The sequence below is a fragment of the Larus michahellis genome, chromosome 1, assembly GCF_964199755.1.
Source record: "Larus michahellis chromosome 1, bLarMic1.1, whole genome shotgun sequence".
NCBI lineage: Eukaryota > Metazoa > Chordata > Aves > Charadriiformes > Laridae > Larus > Larus michahellis.
Window position 1 is genome coordinate 217322328 of NC_133896.1, and position 16187 is coordinate 217338514.

General features: G+C 42.1%; 1 protein-coding gene across 5 annotated transcripts in view; it reads right to left on the reverse strand.

Annotated features, from left to right (window-relative positions):
* Positions 1–16187, reverse strand: part of RSF1 (remodeling and spacing factor 1) — a 66535-nt gene that overhangs the window by 43669 nt on the left and 6679 nt on the right. Inside the window, exon 2 of one of the 5 annotated variants that reach the window (XM_074572333.1) lies at positions 11749–11865. The exons of 2 other annotated variants lie outside the window; for them this stretch is intronic. The gene's annotated coding sequence lies outside the window, so the exon portion shown is untranslated. Of the gene's footprint in view, positions 1–5017; positions 5165–5626; positions 5667–11748; positions 11866–16187 lie in introns of those variants that run through there. 2 more of the 5 variants (XM_074572332.1, XM_074572334.1) reach the window with 2 other exon arrangements.

Consider the following 16187-nt stretch of genomic DNA (forward strand, 5'->3'; position numbering starts at 1 on the left):
ACCGCTGCGGTTATTTTCACAAATAAACATCACAAAACATTTCAAATTCACTTTCCATTCACTTATTATCCTTTTGAGATGTTTTTCGTGTACCGTAACAGTATTAATGACTGGATCTCTAGGCTGGCTTTTCTCCAGTAAGAGCTTAGAGGAATGGTGTTGCGCTTCGAGGAATCACACACTATCCTCCTTGCCCTAAGGACCGAGGTGGGTGTTTCGGAGAAGAAAACTGGTGTCCAGCTTGCAGGCAGAAACCAGGGAGAGTGTGACGCGCAGCCTGACCAGCCAGGGCGCCTGAACTACAGCAGGAGCCTATGGGACTGAGAAACAAACTCTACTGAAACCAAAGGAACCGTAAATAACGTATGGATCACACATAGCAGCGTATACCTGACTTGCCCAGAAATACCAGCTCAGGGAAGGGTGGTAGGAAGGCTAACGAGTGGTAGAAAAGCCGTCCTTCCCCAGAACGCTTATTTGGCAAGGAACAGAATGCACTAGTAAACACAACAAATGTTTCAGTCGTCTCAGGAATGCTCGCATCTGCCTAACTTTAAATTAACTTATTTTGTTCAGAATAAATAGATAATTCTTGACAAGAGTTCGTTGAAGTAGGACATCAATAAGGATCATTTTTACAACACCCTTCTAATCCTACTTGTAACATACCAAAGATAATGAACGTGAGATGTAATTACTCTTGGGTTGTGTTGTTTGCCCTTTTTAAAATAACAACGGTGGACTATCATCTCCTTTGTAAAATATCATCTCCATTCAAGTGGGACCTGCATCGCTCATTTCACGAACTGATATAATAACCTAATACTGCTTTGTATTTTTATGTTTTGTTTTTTTTTTTCAATTTCACATAAGGGAAGGAACAACACATAGCATCTTTCTTGCATAACAGCCATTCTGTGTAATGTTTTGGCCAAAAAAGTGTAATGGAACTTATGCAAAAACCCCTAAATCTGAATGATATTCTCAAACTTTTATGAAACTTTGGTCTCTCTGGAAAGTCATACAGTAGCTCTCTAAAAGCTTCACAGAATACACTTGAATGGTGGAGAAAATGCCAGGACTCTGCGCACAGCGCTAATAAAAATTGTACAGCACTATTTTAAGAGAAACTGTTTCAAAGAATCAAGTATAATTAAACCGTGGTGCCATCTGCTAGATATTCGAAAATATAGACTTTTTATAGGAAGAAGCCATGAGTCAGAAAGAATGAGTCACTGTATATACAATTATAGGGCTTCTGGTGGAGTTTAGCCCATTCGTTAAGTCCTGCACTTTCCTGGAGGGCAGGCTCTTGTCTGGGCATCCCACTAAATCCTTTGAACACTGTTCTATCTACTCCGGCATTTCAGGGAACGTCCCATACATCAGTCACACAGGTCTAATACATTTGGGAAAGAAGAAAATTGAAACGGAAGAGAAAAAGTATGAACACGTGGAAAGCCCATCATCTGGTCAGAAAAGCTGTAACTTTCAAACGCCTGCACAACCGCGGATTAAAGAGCCGGTTGTGGGTATCCATTTACACCTTCCCATATAACCATAAGCCCATTTCACCTCTACTTATTTTCCCTGACAAAAATTAATATGCTCACAGCTGACCACCCCCCTAAACAAAACTGAAATAAAGGAGAAGAACAGAAAGTGTAGATGACAGACAAAGCCCTGGGTCAGGAGGGAGGAATGGTGGAACTTCTTGTTTGGAAAATGATTACAAATTAAAAACCTCGGCATCAGAGCAGATCTGGAGTGCTGGACACAGAGGAGAATATCAAAATGATGCATGGAGTCCCTGGTACTGATGGGGACTGCAAAGCCTATGCCTCCTCTCCTCCTCATGGCATAAGGCAAAGGCAGACTGAACCCCTCCTGCTGTGGGGATTTATAGGGAAGGAAATGAGAAGCAACATTTTGGGATGCAAAAGCTGCTGGCAGTTGTCATGCTTTACGAACACAAACAGGTCTTCCCAGTTACATTAGTAAAACCTTTTTCCATGCTAACTTGTTTTGGCAAGTGGAAGAAAAAAAGTGACTCATAAGATACACAGAGCAAATATTTCTGTTAACAGTTTGCTCCTTTTCATCTTTCTCCCTTGACCAAAATTACCTCTGCACACTATGGCTTCACTGTCAAATAAAACCATGCTAAGCAGGTGGACAGCAGAGACCGACGGCATCATTTTATCTCCCACCAATCTCTATCCTACTCTTATGTGTATTAGCTACTGGCATCAGTTTTCCTACTTCCACCACATTCAGTTCCTTCCGCTGTCAATGCTGCAGGGAGTTGAACTAGAAGCACATGCAAAGGCAAGAGCATCCACTCAGGCACTTGGTGATGAAGAGTTACGAACGACATGCCAAGTGTACCACTTAGCCCACCACAGACTCACCATGCACTTAATTCCCTTTACAGACAAGCCCTTAGGCATAAATGTGCTTAAAACCAGTCGGCTGCATCCCTTATGAAAGGCACAAGAATACTCAATAGACAAGTGACCGCATTTCTAACATCTTTATTATTCTCCTCCATTTTTGTGTGCAAGTCTGAAGTCCCAAGAGCAATCTGAGGCAGCAAACACTTTGTCTTCTAGATTAGTTTCAACAGGAAGGACATGGACCTGTTGGAGCGGGGCCAGAGGAGGCCACAAAGATGCTCTGAGGGCTCAAGCACCGCTACTGCGAGGACAGGCTGAGAGAGTTGGGGGGGTTCAGCCTGGAGAAGAGAAGGCTCTGCGGAGACCTTAGAGCCCTTTCCGGTCCCTCAAGGGGCTCCAGGAAAGCTGGGGAGGGACTCTGGATCAGGGAGGGGAGCCATAGGACGAGGGGGAATAGTTTTAAACTGAAAGAGGGGAGATTTAGATTAGATATTAGGAAGAAATTCTTTGCTGTGAGGGTGGTGAGCCCCTGGCCCAGGTTGCCCAGAGAAGCTGTGGCTGCCCCATCCCTGGAGGGGTTCAAGGCCAGGTTGGCCGGGGCCTGGAGCATCCTGGGCTGGTGGGAGGTGTCCCTGCCCAGGGCAGGGGGTTGGAACTGGATGATCTTTGAGGTCCCTTCCAACCCAAACCATTCGGTGATTCTACGGTTTTGCATCTGGTTCATTAAACAACTAGTGAAACACTTGGGAAAAGAAAGGGGATGGGAACAGCAGCAGCACCGGTTTATGGTAACATAAATATTCTTCTCTAGGAACTATCTAACTCATTTCTTATCTCAACTCCTAGTACAAGGAAAATGGGAGATCCTATAGCTGGGATTAAGAAGTTTATAGACCACAGAGAAAAATGATGGCCTTGGTACAAACTTGGCAAAATAAATAAATTGAAGGACAAAACCTCTAGTATGAACCAGGCAAGGAGTTAGAATGAACCTCTGACAAATAACTGTGAAAATAAGGAGCCCCATATTCAGGCAAATTTGGCATTAAAAAAAAAAAAAAAAACCACACAACTGCGAAGCATTTGACCTCTTACAGTGTTTCCCAACATGAAAAAGCAGTAGTTTCTCTTCCAAAGGACAATTTAAAGATGTTATTTTTCTAGCTGACTCCCTTGATGAGTGTTATCATCCTAGCAAGTTGTGTGTCCATAAAACCAAAAAAGACATGCAGAAAAGGGGAAAAAATGCAACCGTTCTGCCTCCCCGGTGAATGAAAAGAACAATCAAACATGTTGTAACTAAACTGAAGATCAAAACAGAAAGAACAAGTCACCAAGTAGCAGTTTTATATCCTGTTCCTAGAAAGATTTTGGCAGGCATTAGAAACAAACAAACCACGCTCACATTTAAACGACATTGTTATCCAAGGAAAGTACTTCAAAATGTGGATGCTCAGCAGCGAGATTGTTTTCATACAAATATCCGAGTACCTTTATATCTCTTATCTGTACAAATACCTATTAGAAGACTCTCCCGCTTGCCCCGGCTGTTGGGAGCACATGCCATTCTAACATCACTCAGCACAGTTAAGATTATCTTGCTGATAAACCCCATCCCAGCCATCCCCGTGGATGTAACCCAGCACATCACCTCTTTCACTGCCGCTTGCAGATGAACTGTGGATAGTGCTTTGAACTGGGACTGAAAGGCCTTTTCCACCCCCAGTTCTTCTGGTAAGTTGTGTCGCCAACCTAACAGACCTTGCTATCAGAGCTGCGTACTGACTTCACTGCATCGGTCCTTGCTGCAACCAGGACAGGACATTAAAATTCAGCTCTAACATTAGCTATGAGGTTATTTTCAAATATTTAGAATTTATTGCCTATTTGTCAAAATTGTTACTGAGCACCCTTCCCTCCCATTTTTTTTTTCATTCTGCCTTCTTCCATTGCCCACAAATCAATCTGATTATGCTTGTGCTCTCTAATAGTCACGCTACCATCAGTCACCCTCTCACTCTACCTGAAACTGAGATTAAACAAATTGTATGTATTGTCATCAGCGTAACTCTTGAAGCTGGATTTAAAGACAACACCGATCTAAACAAAATCCCCTACACAGCTGTTTTTCAAAAACCCTTTAGCAGCTAGAAGATGGTTTAATCTTTCGCAAGTCCCCTCTGTTTCATTCTCTGCCTATTAGGTTTCTACCAATGTTAGAAGCCTTTTAAGCTAATATATTAAGCAAGAGCAGAAAGGTTAACAAAAGCAAGATTGATGTTAGAATAAAGCATAAAATTTAGGAAGAAAAGCATGCTGTACTGCGCAATGAAAAAGAAATGGAGGCAGGAAAAAAAATAAAAAAGGAAAATTACTTTGAAAACAATGCAGGAAAAAATAGTACATGATCTATTTTAGAAACTGGAAATAGCCCGGGAAAGGAAAGACAGCAAATAAAAGCCCAGTTTACTGCCTCAAAAAACGTACTGAATAAAAAATGGGCTCCAGTCCACAAACTCTGGACATGTGAACAGCAAGTGAGAAAAATCAGGCTGTGGCAGCAATGTGGAAACAAGCAGATTGCACTGAAAAACAGGTACTGAAAACACTTGAAATTTTACCAGATTGCCATTGTTCACAGTTAAATCACTTGCAGTGACCACACCGTGCATTTCAACCATCGGCACTTGACTTGCTGATCCCTAATTCATGCATAGGCAAGCACTTGACTCCGAAACTGCTGGGACCACAGCCTATAAAAGCGAAGACATGGCAACACAAATATCTTTCATTACGGCTAGTAAAAATCAGGAATGAAGATCTTCTAAAATGACTCTGGGATTCTCTTACCTGCTGAGGCATCTCAGTCTCCAATACAACAAGACTTTCAGACTAGGAGCAGAAAATCCGTATTTCCCTCCTCAGGGCTGAACTGTGTCATTTTAATTCTCAAATAAAGAGCGGGTGTGACAAAGGGGAAAGGTAATCACAGAGATTACACTTTAGTATGGACTCTGGAGTCCTCTGCAGCTCCTCAGTGCAAGTATGCACCCCCACAGCTTCCCGATACACTGGAGTAAATCCACTCCAGAGAGATTTTTAGTAGCATGGTGTTTTTTTTTTTTTCCCCTGGAAGACCCAGGCAGAGAAGAGCTGCAGCTGATGCCACCAGCATGCCCAGTTTGGGCACTGGGAGCCAGCCTTTGGAGCGTGTTGCAGAATACACTTACCCACACCGCAGAGATGTAAGAAGATGCAAGGTGCCCTGTTTTGCCTGTGTTAGGCACCAAGGTGTCTTACAGAAAGCAGAGTTAGGAACCCTAGTGAAAAAAAAAGCAGCTTGATCAGATGGGATTCTTCAACTCTACCATAGGAAATGCTGAAGAGGCACATATTCGGAAATGCAACCCCTCCCTGGAACGATCAGCAGCACAAAAAAGTCAATATTAAAAAAAAAAACAAAGAAAAAACAGAGCAGGTTTAATAAAAACTCAATATTTATTTAGCCTGGAGAAAAGGAGGCTGAGGGGAGACCTTACGGCTCTCTACAACTCCCTGAAAGGAGGGTGTAGAGAGGTGGGGGTCGGTCTCTTCTCCCAAGTAACAGGCAACAGGACAAATGGAAATGGCCCCAAGTTGCACCAGGGGAAGTTTAGATTACATATTAGGAAAAAATTCTTCACTGAAAGGGTCGTCAAGCATCAGAACAGGCTGCCCAGGGAAGTGGTGGAACCGCCATCCACGGAGGTATTTAAAAGCCAGGCAGACGTGGTGCTGAGGGACATGGCGTAGTGGTGGTTTTGGCAGCATTAGGTTAATGGTTGGACTTGATGACCTTAAAGGTCCCTTCCAACCTCGACAATTCTATGATTCTACAAAAATTAAGATTTACACCCAGATCTCAGTCTGGACTGAGGCATCTGCTGGCCGTTACAGTAATGGAACACCAGTTAACGCTTACAAAAAAGGATGCGAGTGAAAAAAGTTGAGAAGGCAACATTTACCTTTTGATCTAACACTAAGTAGTCACACAGCCATTCAAGAAATGGTAAAATTGAATTCAATGCCTTCGTTCACTTTCAGAAGGTTCAAAATTACAACTCCCACTCCTAGGCAAGCAGCTAAAAAAGAAATGCAAGATTAAAGGGCCCAAAGAAAGAAGAAAAGGAAGAGCGAGATTAATTCCTGTGAAAAAGGAGCCCCAGCTTCAGCCCCTATTCCTGTCACCCAGAATTTTTTTAAAGTATTTTGCCATTAAAATCTTGGAAAAGGCAGCAGCATAGCAGTGGGATTCATCTAAGACAATGCAGATATTTACACCTGAGCTGCTTCCATATAATCCATTTATAGCCCATGGAGAGAAAGACACTTTTAGGAAGAATCAGCTCATCCTAAAGTAAATATCTGCGCTCTGCTAAATACATTTGGTGAGATTAATTTTGTTGCAGAGTGCCTGGCAAGTTTTTACCAGTGAAAACCGACGTACGCAACGTCTTGGAAATACAGGAGTGTTATCAGGTACCAGGGGGTACGTGTCATTCTTAAACCATTACCTACACTCTTATGCTCCCCTTTAGGCACAGAATTACCATTGCGGATCTGACCTGAGTTCATAAGATTTACCCAGGCACAGACATTTCTGGCAGATAAAATCAATTCTCTAAGCATGGCAGTATTTAACTTCAAGAGAAAGAGCATGTATCCTGTTACACTAAACTAAATTAAAGTATCCTCAGTGCAGTGAAATAAGTGAAAATCAAGATTAAACATACGAGCGCAGAGTTGCATACATCAGTAGTTAAGGACGCTCCAGCTTCATTTAGCTTCATTCACGTAACAAATGTAACAGGCTTCTTTTAATGTGTTCTGCTACAGGATAACTTGAATGCAAGTCCTTTTTTAGTTCATTACATGAAAACAAGGACAAATTTAAATGCGTTTCAATTCCTTGCTTTGTTTAGTTACTACAAACACCACTCTGCTGTCAATTTTGCTAAATTTCTCAGGTACCGTCGGAGAGTTTTCTTTGGCATTAAGAGAAGAAGGATGTTGATTATGCTACAAAAATCACTTTCCCCTGTATATCTCACTTGAATAAATAGGCGCTATTAAAATAATCAGAGCAGGCTGAATAAAAATCACTTCTCTAAAACAAGTTTCATTATCAAGGTTAGAGGAAATCATTCTTCAGTCTTCACTGGCGGGGTGGAATAAACTGAAAGATTTATGCTTTTTCATATACCAGATGAGAACTTCTATAAGAGATATTTCTGCTCTTTTTTGTGTTCAACTTGAAAAATAGTGGGTTTTTTCTCCAGTCACTGGCGATCCAACCTGCACTTTAAATAAGTCTCATTTGTACTCCGGGATTCACCATTTCATCTTTCATTTACACAAAAACTTTACCGAACAATATCCACTGGTGAATGCTTCTTGGCAGTTTCTCTGTAACTGTCAAATATCACAGACACCTTTCTTGAAAACCTGGTCTTGAAAATGTAGGTCTCCCAATTAAAAAAAAATAGTTTACTGGACCCTAAAGAAGTGCAAGAATGTAACCGTGCTACAAAGATGTACATTTTATATCTCACAAAACATTCAGTGGTGACCAATTTTCTGTAGAAAAATTGAGTACCACTCAGTAAGCATTTGGTATTCTACAAAAAGCAGCATCACATAGAAATATAGAATCACAGAATCGTTGAGGTTGGAAGGGACCTTTAAGATCATTAAGTCCAACCATCAACCTAACACTGCCAAAACCACCACTAACCCATGTCATAGAATCTTCATGGTTGGAAAGGACCTTTGAGAGCATCGAGTCCAACCATACACACACCAAAACAAAACAAAAAAAAAAAACCCACCCCACCCCCCCCAAAAAAAACCAACCACAAACAACCAACCTATAACCTCTGCCACTAGAGCATGCCCTGAAGGGCCAAATCTAGACGTTTCTTAAATACCTCTAGGGATGGTGACTCAACCACCTCCCTGGGCAGGCTGTTCCAGTGCCTGACCACGTCTCTCCAGTGCCTGACCACGTCCCTCAGCACCACGTCTGCCCGGCTTTTAAATACCTCCAGGGATGGCGATTCCACCACTTCCCTGGGCAGCCTGTTCCAATGCTTGACAACGCTTTCAGTGAAGAAATTTTTCCTAATATCTAATCTAAACCTCCCCTGGTGCAACTTGAGACTGTTTCCTACGAGCATGAGTTTTCTTTAAGGATCAGCACAAGCAAACTTTGAAGTTGAAGCCAACGCCTGTCATTCTGCAACGCAGAACACACTTCCCCGTCAGCTGGAAAGAAGTAACCACACGTTTGTTCTGCTCTAAGGTAATGTCATTTCATTAACTTATCAGCAGTGCAAATGAAAATTTAAAATATTTTAAAGAAATACCAGAGATCCAGAAAAAGATGCACCCTGTTTCAGAGATTTGGGCTAAACAGTCATAAGAGCGCGACGTTTCTAGCAGCTGATGAAGGGGCCCGTGAAAGGTGGCAGTCACACAGCTAGATGAAAGTCATTCTACAGTTGAATTTGTGATCACAAGCCTACAATTTTACAAGTTTAATCCAATTAGCACAGAGTTTAAGGCTTCTTTTAAATGGTTTCACAGCTAGTAGCAACAACTTCTCCATTATTTGCTAAGAAACCCAGGACGCAAGTGAGAATAGAAATTTAAGAAGCAAAACTGTCCAAGACAATTGCCTGACAAAGTGCTAGTAGTACATAAAAACACGCTGTGGCTTTTCAGCAGCTTTCTTAAGCTTAGGACTAAAATAAAGACTTACTTAGACTTAAAGAAAAAGCAAACCACTTATGTCGTTGTGCAAGTTGATATCTGAATCTCACACAAAGAAGTTTTATTCCTTGAAACACCCAACTCTTGAGTATAAACTTTTATGAGCAAACTCATGTTTTGACCTGCTAAAATATCTACCCCCATTAACATAATCCTTTTAATTGCAAGAAACGGTTATAACTTTGGGGCTGTTGCAGCTTCACAGGGGTAGCCAAGACTGTTAGCTTTGGGGTCAACATTATCTACTGTCTACCTAGGCAGACTCCAAGCCCCAGACCAGTTTGCCAGACTGGGAGTGCTGCCAGCGCTGTTACCTCTCCGTAACTCGGTCTTGGTTGCCGCCAGCCACCTTTTACACAACTTTTAATCTGAGCGAGAAAGAAAGATGAGTGTAACAGCCTGAAGGGACGATGAGTTTCTCGCTACCATTTGCATACTGCCATCACTCAAAACTCGTGTTTTGAGATACAAACCCTCCAACCCAAACAACCATGCGGAGATGCTATCAGGACTGGGAAGAGCCCGGCAGCTCCCGTTGTGGGCAGAAGGAAAGTGCCACAATATAATGCGCACCTCTATCTTCCCACTGAAACGGCTTCCCAAAAATGCAACAGTATCTGAAAAACACTAAAATTTGTGAGATCAGAAGATCCTTCCTTCCCTGTACAGGTAGAAAGAGAGGAGAACAAACCTTGGCAGCAGAAAAGGTGTTTATACATAGCCGTTGGAAAAGAAAACGATGAGCCACACACAGTGAGTATAATCCAGCACTGGGTTTGACAGTGACCACCATCTGCTGTTTCAGAACAAAACCCCACAGCACATGTATGAAATTACCTGCCCCCAGGTTATCTTTAAATCCTCTTTTTAGATACAGCCTGGCTTAACTTAGAAGCAAGAAACTTCACGCTCTTAGTTTTATTTTTAAATATTCTCACTACAACTCAAGATCCACTAGTACCTAAATCTTTTTGAGCTCTGGCCTCAGTAATAATTTGCAGTGATTAATTGTAATTACGGAACATATGAAAGGCACTTAAATGTGAATTAATTTTAAATTTCATTCAATACACCATTTTCTGGTTTTAAATTATAAGAGGAACGCAAATGTCTAGGAGCCTTGCTTTGTATACTTTTTAAAATCTCCTCTGAAGTTAGAAATACCCTCTTTTAAAACTCCCCCCCCCAAATATTTATACAGTCCTCACAGTCCTACTGATCTGTCTGCATTATCTTTCAAGATGGAACAGCCACAACTGAGCACTAAAATCAAGACGAAGGTATACAACCAACGAACAAAACGGGAGGTAGGCACACACCCCCCGAATAAAATATCCTCCAAGTTCTACACATGATTCTCAGCCCATTCTTCGTGCTACCTGGTGTTTTGTTAATTTTTAAACTCCAGCTCCATGTTAATAGAGGTGCTTTTCTCTGACCTGTCACAATATAGCTAGAATATTGCGTTGAGCTAACAGCTAATTTAAAATATCCTGGAATGTATCCGTCATAAACAGTTTTCCTTCTAATACATACTTATAACTCTGTTTCATTTGCAGTTTTGTTGCCCATTCACAATACTATTTTATCCACAGCAGTGCCTCCCCTTTGGCTGGATTAGCCATCTTTCACCTTAATCTTTTTTTAAATGACTCCTCTCCTTTCTGTTTTCTTGGCAAATAAGATTAACTGCCCATGCCATAAAGAAAAATTGAGGAATTCTACTTTACTTACACCACAGTGACCAAAAAAACCCACAGTCTCTCTTTCTAACCAGCTTCTTGCTGGTTAATCAGTTTAAGGTGTACGATGATGCTTTCCCTCTCAACCGGTGACCGCTTTGGATGCTGACTCATGTTCAGTATGGCTGGAACTGTTGGGTGCTGCATTCCTCAGTGTTCCTCTAACCCTCTGCCAGGGAGGGTTATCAGGGATGAACATAACGCAAATTCACTCCTCAGCCAATCCTAACTTAAAATCGACAGCATGAACACAGACCACAGCAACATCAGTTTGCATTAACATGTTGGGCTGTAGACTGCAACGACTAAAAACATCCTCTGTGGCTCACCTGACTCCTCCTGCCACAAAGAATAATGTCAAAGAAAGGGCTGGGCATGAAAGTTACTATTTTGGTCCTATCAGGTAAGGTTGCCGTGGAACACAAGTCAACCATTTTAATCAGTGACCTCCTTCAAAGACTTTGCCTCTATATGTATGTATCTGTCAAGCACGATCCATATAGCCATGCTTCAAAAATACTATCCTTGCTTTCAAATAGGTAAATTTATTCAACAGCAGAGTATTTTTCTTCAGAGAATAACTAATACAACTATGAAAACTATGAAATTACAAGTTCATAAAGTTTATCAAAACCAGATGTAAAAGCTCCTTGCTTTTGATTCCCTAAATCTCTGTTACACTCTTTAAAATGTACTACTCACTTTGTCTTCCACTTCTGTGCTCTAATACGAGTTTGTCTATTTTTACCAGCTGTATTTCTAACTTTTTCAGAAAGCCAAACGAGTATTTAGATACTCACCCAGGCTTAGGCCCAGCAACTCAGTATGACTTCACATTATTAGCGTGTTCCAGTACCTCATTTCCGAACACGTCAGTTTTATCATATTTCATCCTTATTGCCAGACAGGCAGCATAACTAGAACAAAGATATCACAAATTAGCCTAATAATGACACCTTATGCAAAGAAGTTATTTAAGTTCTCAGCAATGTACTTATTTTAATCCTGATGATTTTAGACACCCACGTTTCCTAGATTTTTTTTTTTCTTTTTACACAAGACACTTCTCTGTCCACATGCTCTCCAAATCCACCTTGGACCTTTTAGTATCCTTCTTTCTGCTGCCAGCTATGAGTACGTTCTCCTGAACTTCACCAGCGTTAGACTTCCATCTTTCAAACAACTTCTACTCAGCATAAAAACTTGGGATATTTAGCCCTGACACTTATCTTCGCCATCTTACTCCGCTTTGTCAGACAAACACACATTCAGAGACCTCTACTAGCTCTGCAAGCTGCATCTAAGGCACAGTCAGCATTTTTACTCCTTGACTTATGACTAGTCCTTCTGGTCTCCCATCTTATAAAGGTCAGGTCTTCCAAAAGCTCCCTTCTTATCATATCAGTTTTTCTTACCTGCTGATAGCCTTTCTTAACCTTCACACAGATTGCTAACATGTTATTTAGGAGGTCAGCTAATACTGTCTGCTACAGAATTTGTCTAAGCTTAAATATGCATTTCAAGGGATAGTTTTGCCACTTACTGGAATTACCTTTTTGCAAAGCAGAGCATTTACCCGTTCACTTTAGGCCCAGCTCCAGCTAGTTTCCTTTTAGCTACCACCTCCAGGCAATACCGGGGGCATTTGGGTGTATTTTTGTTGTTGTTGGATCCTGCCACGCAGCCCTCCACCTTGGATGCTTTCTTGCAACGTATTGTTGATAACTGCAAGAACACCACAAGCTCTGGGATCAAACTAAAATTTCCACACTTCTATCATCTACTAATTAATAGGGCTTTTGTGAAGTATTGCAGTTTGTTCTCAGGAGGAAACCATTATAATCCTGCTAGTCATTAATACTAAAAGGCAATGAACGTGCCCTGGCACTCGTGCTACCAGATAGCTGTAGATGAGCTGGAAAACAGCCAGGGCAGTACCAGAGGGACACTGAGAGGAGTAGGCAATGAAGTGATTACTCACACACAAACTTTAACACCCCACTTCATTCAGCATACTACCGATTCAGGACTTCGCCAACCAGAACCATTAAGACAGAAAAACAGTAGAGCCTAAGACAACCAAAAAAGCCGCAGAGCTTCAGGCTGATAACCACCACTTTCTTGGAAAAGGAGATTTGCAAGGCTGGGACTGGTGAGGTGCAGCTTACTTGTTACTCCTTCTTCAAGTATCAATCAAGCCTGCGAGTTTAAGGGTAAGCAGTGCTTTTCTCCAAGGTACTACAAGATTTAAATGATCATAATGGAAAGACATCTAATACTAAAGCACAGCTGCTGAAACACAGGAATCTTTAGAAATAGGCCTTCCCTCACTTTGAGAGATTGTTTGCTTTCCCCAGACCATTACAGACATCAACAGGGTCACAATTTCTCCTGTAGTTCTGAGAAATTCTCCGCCACTTGAGCTTTAAGAGCTTTGTTTGGCTCTCGGTGAAGAGAAACAACTGTATCAGGCTGATGGCAAACTGCATATATGAGAGACTGACAAATGCTAGAGGTTACTAAGAAATACTTGTTAATGCTAAAGTGTTTGTTGAGCTTTTTAGAACAAGTAAAGCAAAGGAGAGTTCACTGAAGGGGAGAAAAGGTAATGAAATAGGGTGGAAAGATCACCCTAGTGTTATGAACAGCCACAGACCCTGCTGTTCCACAGCTGGAACAAACTCTTACTGCAAGGCTGGAGGAAACAAAAAATATACACACCTTTGTATGAGTTATTATTTCTCAATGATTTTAACATTTAGAACCAACTAGATGATTTTTATTTTTTATTGAACTCCACAGCCAATGCATTATTCTGCCCCAGCACCAGTGGCCAAGAAGGGAACGCTGAAGAGAGCCTGCAGCGCAAGGGGAGGGTGCTCTGCACCGCTGCAGCCTGGCACCTTCTCCACCAGGGGACGGGTGATCTCCGCAGGGCACCGTGCAGTCCTGGTGCGGACTGTCTGCACCAGGAGGTACTCCCGGAATGCAACTGCAGCTCTCTCTCCAGCCGTACACCTGCATTTCCTCCCAGAGGAGCGCAACAAAGGTTGTTCTATGAGGATGCCAGAGGACGCTTGTCCCAACTACAGCAGACACACATAAAGCGCTGAATATCTCCACCAACTCCAACTACCATAAACCTGGAGGAAGGCAGCTGTACCACTAAGCGTTGTATGGCCCAAAGAGAGATCTTGATGTAAAAACGGATACTTTCAAAGACAACTGGCTCTGAGGCAGCAATGAGCCACAGTATTCTTCAGCAGGATATTTATTCATCATCCTCTCTCCCATCATCTGCCCCTTCTTGCCAGTTCAGTCTTTCCGTAGCTCCTGTCCTCTCCTTCACCCCACACAAAGGAAGTCTTTATGTCATTGCCTTCTGCCTCCAGTAGGCTATTATTAACAAGTCACTAAGTAGGTTCTCTTTCCCCCCCTAAACCTACCAGGCTTCTGCACGATGGATGCAATCTATCAGCTACTGAAGAGCACAGAAACACCACAAATAGTTATTCTGTTTTGATCTTCCTATCAACAATACTATGAGTTTTCCAGAAGTTCCCATGAGCTTCTCAGTTTAGTACAGGCCACAAACAAGCTTGTCTAAATGTCAGCTTTGGGACGGGCTCAGAAGCGTGTGTACCAGGCAGTGGGCACTAATAATTGCACACATGTACCTGCCAACTGATCTTACGCTAGATAATACTAGCTTGAAGTGATCCCAAACAAGAGAAAAAGTTACATTCACAGAAGGCATAGAAAACTCAGGAAGCCCCTGGGTGACAAACATGGATGCAGGGAGAGTGTTCTGAGAAACGCTTACAGCTTCTGCAGACCTCTGAAGTTGGCCAGGACAAGGTATAGCACTAGACAAGTATTGCTGGACAAAACGTAACTTCCAGCTTACATGCGATGATGGTGTCACACACAACTCACTTTGATGTTTATGAAGTTCTCTGATGTACCACAATACAGCTTCTTTCAGTAAACATCATCTTGCACTGGACAGAAAAATTTCCACCAGCATTCCCGGATCTTACTCACTTGTCCTGAAATCAGCCTTAAGACTGTGACTTGGAAGCAACGTCACAAGTTTTGCCTGCGGTTCTGTGCCATCCAAAGTGAGCTGGAATTCAACAAAGCCACCGACCAAAAGCCTACCGCTCTTCCTCGATGGAGGCACATGGTCAGCAGAACCTGCATAACGCCTAGGAGGGCCGAGCTTTGGCAGAGGGCTAGGATATCCTGCCACAGCTCATCTGTGCCTGGAGAGCGGCATCCCAAGTTCCTTTTTTCCATTGCTCAAGACATTCTGTCATCTCTTTCAGATGGGCAGTGCTACTGGAAATACACCGAACTGCTTGTCTCCCCAGAAGTGCAGTGTTTTCCCGTCTCCTACATAAGATCGTAAGATGATGTGGAGTCTAGTTAAAACTGGCATTGCCAGGCTAAATACGAGAGCACTCGGCTGAGCTGACATGGCAGCTCAGCGCATGTGAAGAAAGGAAGTCTCACCACAGAAAAACTAATAAAATAGGAATAGTTAAAGATATGCATCCATGCTCTATTATGAGATAATTAATTCCAAGGTAAACTTAATTCACTTTGTAAATGAATAACTGAAAAGCACGTGTGGGTAAGACATGCTGACCTTAAAGTCACACTAATCTAAAGTGACTGAAGTGTAGAAAAGAGGAGTTTATTCTGCATTAGAGATTTATTTGCCATGAAGTCGTCACAAGAACGATTACCCCTGCTACTTAGTTTCTCAGAATTTAACCCTGTTATGCTGTTCGAGAATTTCAGCTCCAAGCCACTGGAGTCTACCTTCAACAAATCGGTTAATTTGATGGCCAGAAACAGTAGAGGTGTGGAACTTCCATCGTGCTCAAAAATGAAACAAGCATAGAAGTAATACACTGCGTTCTAAAGTTTACTAGATACTCTTTTATTCTCCAATAGCTTGTTGCTAAGTTAAAAATATTGCATTTCACTAACAGGTGGCGGATTAACGGCATTGACATAAATGCTTTGGTTCAGTCCCTAGGTGCAGCGGGAAAGCAGCGATCTACTTATATTCCGCAAATACACAAGTAAGTTCAGCCTGCATTCAGGTGATAACTACTTGACTGATTCAGAACAGCAGTTAAATTTCTTACTCGTAAAGAAATGGGTGTGAAAAGATATGAACAGTCAGACCTGCGGAGCAGATGAAAAGTGTTACCTCTGACTAGCTGAT